Here is an 11,034-nt window from a genome sequence, read left to right on the forward strand (position 1 = left end):
GTTATAAATTGAAAGTATATGACTAAAGGAACTAAAAAAACAGAAAAAATTAAGGGTCTGTGTGCTTGTTTTTAAGATATAAGCCATTAAAAATTTGGCGGGAAGTGATTCTCTCCAGATTTTTCATACACTTAACACTGGCACCTTTTTCTTTCAAAAGCTATGGAAAAATAACAAGGATTTTATAAGATTTTCAAATATGGCTTTTTAAACTATGTAATAAAATATGAAAAGAAAAGTGGGGGTTTGCGGGCAAACTTTTTTAATGGCACTGCATGGATAAAACCAGAGGATTCCGAATATCTGGTAAAAATCCAAATTAAGAGGAGCGAACATCCTTAACCTAAAAAAAATTGCCACATTTTTTTCCAATGTAATTTCATCATGTTCATCAATAATATTTAAAGCAATAAATTTGGACGGAGTATGAAAATAATTTGCAAGTTATACACTATCCACACTAGAGACCTAATAGAGTAGAAATACTAATTTTAATCAAACTTGGCATGAACTAAGATTAGGGAACTATAAGACAGTTTACCTAGTTTCATGGCAATAGCATATATACAGTAAAGACTTTAGTTCATAGTTATGTTTGAACTTTGGGTGTTAATTTGTTGCCGTTTAAAGTTTAACGTTTAACTATCAAGATTTGGGCCTACATAATTTAAATATTGCAAAAAATTGCTTTTTAAATGTCTTTATAACTATTTATATATAATTGTGCATGTACATGATGTATTTTAATGTAAAGAAGCTGAATACTCATTTGCTGTCTCAGATTTATTTCAATTCTTCAAAAGTCGAATTTATATGAGCATAGCCTAAAAATAGAGATTTCAAAATTAAGGGGGGGGGGGGGGCGGCTAATATAAAAATTCTTCATGTATATTTAAAAACCTTACATCGACAGGAAGGCGTCAAAGCAAAAATTTAAAATAGCCTTCAAAGATGTCATAATTATTTAGACTACATTAGGCATTGCAAGACTGAATAACATTTAAGGTCAATATAGGCAGTAACACATTTTTACATGTATATGAAAAAGCATACACATAAGCTAGAGGAAATAAAAATGTGTTTCTTTTTGGTAATTTGTAGGCTAAGGTGACATCATACAAGAAGTATGAGTGATTCTCAAACTAAAATAAAATAATTGCATCCCCCTACTTCATTGTACTTACTTTTTATGCATAAAAAATATAAATAAATAAATTTTGAAGTATTAATACATGGTCCACAATAGGGAATCTTTTTTGTAAAAAATGAAAATCAATGGATGATAACTGTGTACTTGGACTAACAATTAAGATTTCACATGCTGAAATGTCTCGTCAGCCCAATCTCAATCAGTGAAATAAATTATTGTTTGTTTTTTTTTAAGGTTCATCATAACAAATGGACAAATATGGCCGTATTTTCACCTCAAAAACTACTCTGTGTACAGACTTACCTGTGCAGTTTGGAAAGTTTTAAGGCCTGGCATCCACTAGATATATAAAAGTTAAATCTATTTTGCATATCAGAAAGATAAAATCTTTTTTTTAATATGATGGGCATTTTTTTTCCTTCCTGCAGAAGGTGTAAAAATAAACAAACACCTGAATTGCATTTGATACTGTCCACTCAGTTACTACCTTTAACTCACCTATAGATGTGTAGATATCTATTGTCCATGCCAATCAAGGACAATCAATACAATACAAATCAGTTGTTACCTGAGATGGAGCATCTCAAAGTTATATCCCAACTTAGTTTATTTTTACACCTTCAGCAGGAACGGAAAAGAATGCCCATCATAATCCAAAAAAGATTTTATATTTCTGATATGCAAAATAAATTTAACTTTTATACATCTAGTGGATGCCAGGCCTTAAAACTTTCCAAACTGCACAGGTAAGCCTGTACACAGAGTAGTTTTTGAGGTGAAAATACGGCCATATTTGTCCATTTGTTATGATGAACCTTAAAGCCACATGGAAGTAGTCCAAATAATTATGACGCATTGCAAGGCTTTTTTTTCTCTTTGACGCCGTAGGAAGGAGAAGTGAGTTGACATAACATGTATGTTATCATGCAAAATCAACAGTAAATTTTTGAGTATATACCTAGCTATGATTGTCATCGTCACTGCAAATGGATCATTTATACTAGGGGGAATGGAACCAATAAATTGATCGGATCCGATATGAAGTTCCCAGTAACGGAGAACCTATAACTTTGAGGTAAGATTTTTAGTGTCGGTGGTCTCGCAAATGAATCAGGGTGAATTGAAGGTTCATTAATTAGCAGAGAATAGACAATTATCAACTTGTTATTCATTATCTCGCAGTTATTTACGGTTAATTAGCTGTATATCCCAAAACAGGTGCTCGGAGCTAGTACTAGTCTATGACTTTTAAGTAACAATTATATTTATATTCACAATCAATGGCAGATCGAAAGGGGATGGGATCCGGGGGTTTGATTCCCCTTTTTGTGAACGATCAATGCATTTAATGGAGACATATATTTGGACCCCCTTTATCCTGGCTGGAATCGCCCCTGATATCATATTACATGTAAATCAAGTCCCGGGTTACTGTAGAGCATAATAGCATAACGGTAATCACAAAGAGTGTGGTAATTTTAAAAAGGACGGGGATTTATAAATATACAATTCTTGAAGAGGGGGAGAGTGCACTTCACGATGATCGAAAAAAGTGCCTTGCACGTTATTTTCATCATCTTGTCTGAAACAGAATAATGAGCTTCAAGGCGAAGCGCGAAAACAATAAGTCATGTGAAATACTAATGACAACCACGTTTTACGGACAAACCCTTAAATCCCTCAATGTTATGTCAAATGAATTATAGCGAGGAAAGGTAAATTTAATTTAATATCAAAACTAAATATTTGTTATATTTCGCTCCTGATTTCTCAAGAAATCATAGAATCAATAAATGTGTAAATTTCAATTAGGCCTATGCATGTCTGTGTGAGATCCATTTCATGAGACCAAGGATTTCTATAAAATCCTTGATGGGACCCTTTATATATACAGTTTTCTTTTTTAACCGGAAAAAATAAAAAAAAATATAATCTTTTGGGAAATAATCCGATTTTGTTGAATTATTTCCCTTCAAAATTATGACAAATCCTTTTAGTTCTTCAATTTTAAATTAAAACAAATATTTCATTTTGATCTAACGACAAACTTTTTAAATTGTAGTGGCATGGTCAGTCAACTGATTAGTTGCATGGCTGATTACCAGTTTACTGGTGACCCAGTATTCCATATCACAGTGGCGTGTACCCTTGGGGTGTGTATAACTTATTTTGAATACCTTAATTTTCTGGGGAACATCCTGTCCACGTGTAATACTTAGTATATATTGCAACAGATGACATTAAACAAATTTTCTTTGTAGCATCGGTGTCTATTTCATGTTCAACCACTTTTCACAAAAAAGATAATATAATAAAATCATTAAAAAAAAGATTAAAAAAAAATAAAACACTAGCAAATAAACTTCGCAATGAGTAAACGGGGATTTGTGTTTTAAAGGGCTTATTTCCAGTAGATATATTTCATACTAGATAACTAGACCTGAGATAACTTTTTTTTTTGTAATATATATTTTATTATTTTCATATCATTCTCAAATATCGATCATCTTAAACAGAGACATATAATACAATTGTATTATATGTCTCTGTCTTAAATAAAGATGTACAAAAAAATAATTTTGTTATAACTCATAAATATATGGTTAATCATAATTGTTACAAATTATAAAATGGTAAGTCAATGCCCGATGTGCCGCCGTCTGTTGCAAAACTACGATTTAATCTTTTAAATGAAAGACGTGCACTGCCTTCATCGGAACAGAGGAAAGTCCACCTAGTGTACATTAAATAGTATCCGTTTGTTATGCTGAAAAAAAATCATCATAAACTTTTTAGTAGACCTTCTCGTGTAAAAAAAAACCAAACTTTTAACTGAATTAAACAAAAAATTATCAAACAAAACTCATTAGAAGTCACTCATAGTAACATTTTGTTTAGACATGAGATAACTTATAGTAAGATTATTTATATAGAACAATTAAAAAAAAATGTCCGATCTGATACACGTACCTAAAATGTACAAAATTTTGAACAGCTTCAAATATATGGCCTTATCATTGGTAATACATCATATTTGTATCAGTTATTGCTGAACGTGTAACCAAATTAAAATGAAGAAATAGGCTCGAAACCGCATTTTTTAAAGATATTTTTTTCAATCCCAAAATAGATAATAGATATGCAGATTAAAGTCCAGATGAGAAGATTAACTTTCTTTCTACCGAAGTAAATATATTAACAAGGATTGAGGATATCAATAAATTATTAAATTCATCAATTTATTAAATTTTAACATGTGAACCAAACAACGAAAAAAAATAAACGGGAAATTGGCTATACCTTTTTGGTATTAGCCATGAAGCCATGTATGTACTAGCCATTTTAACTTATTGTTTTCTTAACCTTTAAAGAATACATTTTAAAATGAACTACTTTATTTATAGTAGTTCAAGAAAAATATATATATATAATTGTCGAAAATCCGGATATGGTGTACAAATTTTTGCACCTCATGTTTGCGGTTTACCATCTTTTCCGCAAGTTTATTGTTTTCTGTTTGGTAATAAATTAATAATAATAAGATCTATTTTGTTACATCTTGTGATCCGTTTATTTGGCAATCGCCAATGGCAGTCAGCAGGGTTTTAGAACATCAGTTGTTCGACCTGCTAGTCAAATGCGTATTGTTAAAATATACTTTTTCACTCATTTGGTCTTTTGGAAAATGTTGTTTGTGCTGTATTTAGACCCAACTACCAAGAAATTTGTTTTGCATGCACGCGTATAAAAATTGCGGTTTTTATCCAACGCAATCATAGGTTTGAACGTTGTTTTCAATTTAGACTTGTATATAATATATATTAGATAACTCTTTCCTTTATATTCAATGGAACAAGAAGCGAATTCGTTAGCGAACTAGAGTAACTATAGAAATAGCGTCGTTACAGGTCTTCTTCTGACCGGCAATAAATCCTTAGCAGTAATGATAGTGGAACGTCCATTGGGCTGTGCTCAGCCACGTCCAATGGGGACGTTGAATCCTTGCAACAACTCTTCGAGTGGACTGTAAGGAACCTGGTATTAGGCCAATTTTCTGGCCCTCCTTTTTCGTTGGCAGTCGAAATTTTCCGACCGTATCACGGGCGGTCTCAATTACAAGACCTACATGTACCTTTCATATATTATTCGGTACGTCAGACACACCCGACATTAATCAACCAAAAACTCAATATTTTACAGTAGGGAATGAATATCTCCCACGTTCACTTGTCCCTTGAAGGATCAATATTGAATTTCTTCCATCCCCTTTTATAAGATTACATTATGACGTATGTTTTTTTTTTCAATTTTAGGAAAGACCAACAAATCGATTTTTATCACCAAATTTGTCTTTGCTGAGATTAACACTAAAAAAGTATAACAAAACGTAACGATTGAAAACTCACAGTTCAGTTTTTAAGATATTTTTTTCTTTGGAAACTAACAGACTAATTTTCAAAAAGTTTTTATCTTGAACCATTATTTATTAAAACGAATTTGTAAACAAAAGTTATTCTTAAATATTAATAATGATCAATGATTGTAAAGAAAAAAATCCATCATAGTAGTTTGTTAATTTACTGGCTCCATGGTGTTAAACATGTCACCTTTTTTTTTTTACAAATAACTGATTAAAAATATGAAGCCTTTACTGTAAAATAAATCAGTCTAATAAAAATAAATTCATCCAGAATTTTCTCTCATAACCTTTCAACAGTTATTGTAAACTAATCTATTCGAACTATAATAGTCCTATGACTTGCTGTCCGTTTACCAATATTTATACTTTATAAAGTGTTTTCATATTCATTGAGCATTAACTTCATGTTTTGCGAATATTTATAAGGGGATAATTATTATAGCCAGTAATAGCTAACAATTTATCTAAAGAAAACGAGATGCTATATTCAAATTCTTAGATATGAATCTAGTTCTTTAAAAAAAATTCTCAACAACAAAATTCTACACTTTCATTTATCTGGGTCTTTTTGTCTCCGATTCGAAGCCGCCATCCCGTACCAAACATATCTATTCGTTTGGCAATATACAATCATGTAAGCAATATACAACAGGCAGTAGATCTGAATTTGTAAATTGTTATTTTGGATTTTACCTGATTAGGACGTGTCTCGTTGAATTTTCTAATAAACTTACACACACATAATCTGACTTAGCATTAGCTTCAGTTTTGTGATAAAAATATAATAAACTCACAGTAACAGAAATAGCTCTTGAAAGCTCTGTCAGATCCCGGCACTTTTAACTGTTTTTTGACGCGTGCTAAAAAATGCAGCACCTGGTTACATGGGCTCTTTTGACGCGTGCTAAAAAAATGCAGCACCTGGTTACAAGGGCTCATTTGACAAATTATCATCTTTCGTAATTTAAGTTATAAAATCTAAATTTTAAGTGATCTAAAATGTTCATGACTAACGAGTATTTTCACTTGTACGATTTTTCTGTGAAATGAGTCTAAGAGTATATACATGATCATACCTGTATATCGGGATACTGACTGCATAGTAAAATATTTATGTACCTATTAGTGCGGCTCATTTTGGTCTTTTAAGTAAGTTTCCATAAAATCTAAATTTTAAGTGATCTAAAATGTTCATGACTAACGAGTATTTTCACTTGTACGATTTTTCTGTGAAATGAGTCTAAGAGTATATACATGATCATACCTGTATATCGGGATACTGACTGCATAGTAAAATATTTATGTACCTATTAGTGCGGCTCATTTTGGTCTTTTAAGTAAGTTTCCTTCCCCTGCATTACTTGATCGCTTTTGTAAAAAATAAACAGCACAACAACAACAGCACTCGACGTCAGTATTGTACCAAAAAAAATGAAAAAAATATTCAAAAAGAAGGCTCATAAAATTCAAATATTGGTAAGCACACACACTAACTTGTCACTACAGACATGATCTTTTTGTAAATGCGCCAAACTCGTTTCTTCCACAGGACGATGTCGATGGTGTGGAAACGAAAACCTAGTCCAAATAATTATGACGTCTTCCAAGGCTATTTAGGCGTCTTAGATAAAAAATAAAAAACCCTTGCCAGACGTCATAATTATTTGGACTAGGGAAAAACCAACAAATCATTAGTTCCCCAAATGAGTATACTAGTTTAAAGGTTTTTTTTAATATACATCATATAGCTATTTCATATTGGAATGGCACATATTCATGAAAAATCAACAAATGATCCGAAAGTCGGAAAGATGAATATAATCCTCTGACTTCACAAACTTGGAAACAGTTGTGATGTTGCTTCGCTGAGCTATAGATAACAGTATGACCATCAACAATGAGCAAAATTCACACCATATATAGACATAGGTGCTTGAGGACAGGAGTCGAGATTCACATTGATAGTAAACATGCATATTAAGAGTAAAAATATGGTATATTAGTATATATATGGTACAAATAAGTGATATATATTGAAAAATCTAAGATTTATGATAATAAGGGGGAGGGACCATTGGGGGGGCTCAAAACAGGATCCTGTCCTCAACCAATTATGCATATAGAAAGCTGTAAATATAATAAAAGGCCTCGAAATGACAAATGTAACACAAATCAACAAGAAGCTTAACATTTATAATAGAATTTAAAATAAAATTGAAAATAGAAATGGGGAATGTGTCAGAGAGACAATAACCCGCCCAAAGAGCAGATAACAGTCGAAGGTCACCAATGTGACTTCAATGCAGCGAGAAAATCCCACAACCTGAGGCGTGCTTCAGCTGGCTCCTAAACAAAAATGTATACTAGTTCAGTGATAATGGACGTCATACTAAACTCCGAAATATATAAAAGAAACTAAAATTAAAAATCGTACAAAACTGACAAATGCCATAGGCTCCTGACTTGGGGTTAAAAGCCTATACTGTAAATTTCAGAAATTATTGCATGCATTTATTAATATTGCCAATTAACATAATGATGATAATTTCCCTTTCAATTTAAAAAAAAATCTGATTTAAGTTTTTGTTGTATATTGGGACTTTGGATAGTCTCAAGAATGCTTTCACCAATTTTTATGAAACTTTGGTGAATTGATTTTATATATTGACATAAACTCCCTTTTCATTTTTATGACCCATAGTGGGTCAACCCTTGACCGTCTGTCCGTCTGTCCCAAAGTCATTGGTTTTTGTTCTCTAATTTAGTTTCCTCAACCAAATGTTATAAACCTTTTACAAAAGCTTATTACCACAATACTCAGATCAAGTGTGAATTTTGGTGGTGTCAGTGTTACCGTTCTAGAGTTATGCCCCTTTACAAATGGAAAAATTGCTGAATTTTTGGTTTCCCGCTCTCTAACTTTTACTTTAGTCTGCCTCAACCAAATGTTATGAAATTTGCACACAATGCTTATTACCACAAAAAACAGTTTGAATTTTGGTGGTGTCACTTTTACTGTTCTAGAGTTATGTCCTTTACAGATGGAAAAAATGATGAATTTTTCGTTTCCGTCCACTAAATTAAGTTTGCCTCAATCAAATTTTATTAAACTTTAACCCAATACTTTTTACCACAAAATCAGATAAAGTTATAATTTTAGTAGTATAAATTTTACCGTTCTTCAGTTATCTTCCTTTATAACTTTATATGATATGCAAGCCGGAGTATCATCCCCTATTTATTTTTATATAAGATGCAGAGTTATGGAATTTTAGTTGTTGGAAAATTGTTTAAAATTGTCCATTTTCACACTTTGGAAGGTTTCAGAATTGTATTTGTTCAAAAATCACGGCCTTAAACTTATATACACTTGCGATATCCCTAAATGGAGCCAAATTATTTTCATGTTTTGTTTCAATGAATACCACTCTGTGTGCATGTCCTTTTTTAGCTCACCTGGCTCGAAAGGCCAAGTGAGCTTTTCTCATCACTTGGCATCCGTCGTCCGTTGCCGTTGTTAAATTTTTATATTTTGAACTTCTTCTAGAGAACCACTGAATGGAATGGAATCAAATATGGCATGAATGTTCCTTATGAGGTGCTGACCAAGAGTTGTTACTTTGTTGCCGATCTATCATCCAAGATGGCCAGCAGCGGGGGACTTAGTTTAAGATAGGACCCTATAGGAAATACATACAAATGTCTTCTTTTAGAGAACCACTGAATGGAGTGAAACCAAACATAGCATGAATGTTCCTTATGAGGTGTTGACCAAGTGTTGTTACTCTGTAGCCGATCGATCATCCAAGATGTCCGCCAGCGGAGTAGGAAAATATTAAACCAAATATGGCCTCAATCATTATTAAAGTATCTGTTATGATTTTTATCTTTTTTATATGATTTCAAGAACCCAAATAGAGTCAGGTGAGCGACACAGGCTCTTTAGAGCCTGTAGTTTTGTTTTTTTAGGGGGGGGGGGGGGGGGGGGGTCTTAGTTGCGCAGTGCTCACAGTTTTTCTATAATGTAGTTAATCATTAAAATTCATTTAAAGCATAAACCCAAGCTATAAGGGCAACAAGCTTATCAAGCACTCATGGTACAGCTTTTTATTAAACACGTATTGATATATACATTAAACAGCAAAATAATTATTGATGCAGGATGTCATTAAATAATAATTTTTACTCTTTTTATGTGTAGGACAAGAACTATAGAAGATACAGAGAAATTATAAACAGCAGAAATGAAAGGCAATTTAAAATTTGCAAAAGTCAACAAAACCTAAATGGTAAGAAAAGTCATCATAGATACCAGGATTAAATTTTGTATTTACGCCAGACGCGCGGTTCGTCTACAAAACACTCCTCAGTGATGCTCGATAAGACTCATAAGGCCATTTTTATAAAAGTTATTGCCCTTGAAAGATGATTATCATGATTATTATAAAAATAAAAAGATGTGGTATATTAAATATGAAAACTATTGATCATGGCTCTAAGAAAGCAATTATAGGTAGTGACGGCCTTCAATAATGATAAAATACATACCCTATTGTCAAAGTAGTCAGCTATAAAAGGGCAAAAAGGCCCTCAGACAAAAAATTGAAATAATCCCAACTGTAGAACTAATTGCCTAGTTTATAACAAAACAAATTAAAAAAAATAAATATGACAGATATGAAACAACAACAACCACTAAATTTTAGTGTCAGAATAAACTACAGGCTCCGAACTTGGGACAGGCACAATCAGAATATGGCAAGGTTATATAAAAATAAGAAGATGTGGCATGATTGCCAATAAGACAACTCTTTACCAGACAACAAATGACATACCAGTAGATTTCCTGCAAAAAAAATAAACAGTTTTGGACTAAGCAGGAAATTTATACCTTTCCCTTAATCGAAAAGACACAAAGATCTGTTAGTACTCACAGTTACTGACAGCTAGTTAAAAATCAATAAAAACTAATACATGTAATAAAAAAATCAGGTTTGTGAGCACTCAACCCTACCTTAACTTTGGAGAGTGGTTTAACAGCTCAACATATAAAGAACAAACTGTAAAATAACCGTTGCAATTGACTCAACTCGAAAGATTGATAAAATGCACAAAACCAACTAATATAAAAACCCATAGACAAAAAGCACGGAATTAAGAGAACTTACAAGTAAGAAAGGAAATATTCTTAAAATGTTCATAAACATGACAAAATAAGCTTTTTTATTGCTGTTACTCTCTCCATTTATAACATTTTATTTGTTTATTTTGTGTATTTATAGGTGATCAGACATCTTGGTTTTCATGATCAATAGGTCAATACTGAAGAGGAAACTGAAAGTTGATATCTATCTACATGGTGTGCTAATTGGATTAATGTGAAATGGAATGTGTGCTTTCCTGCAAAAAAGAAATAGGAAATTTCATCATAATCACATGATAATGGCTAGAAACAAAATGGAGT

This window comes from Mytilus californianus, unplaced genomic scaffold, assembly GCF_021869535.1.
Source record: "Mytilus californianus isolate M0D057914Y unplaced genomic scaffold, xbMytCali1.0.p SCAF_10, whole genome shotgun sequence".
In the NCBI taxonomy this organism is placed as follows: Eukaryota; Metazoa; Mollusca; class Bivalvia; order Mytilida; family Mytilidae; genus Mytilus; species Mytilus californianus.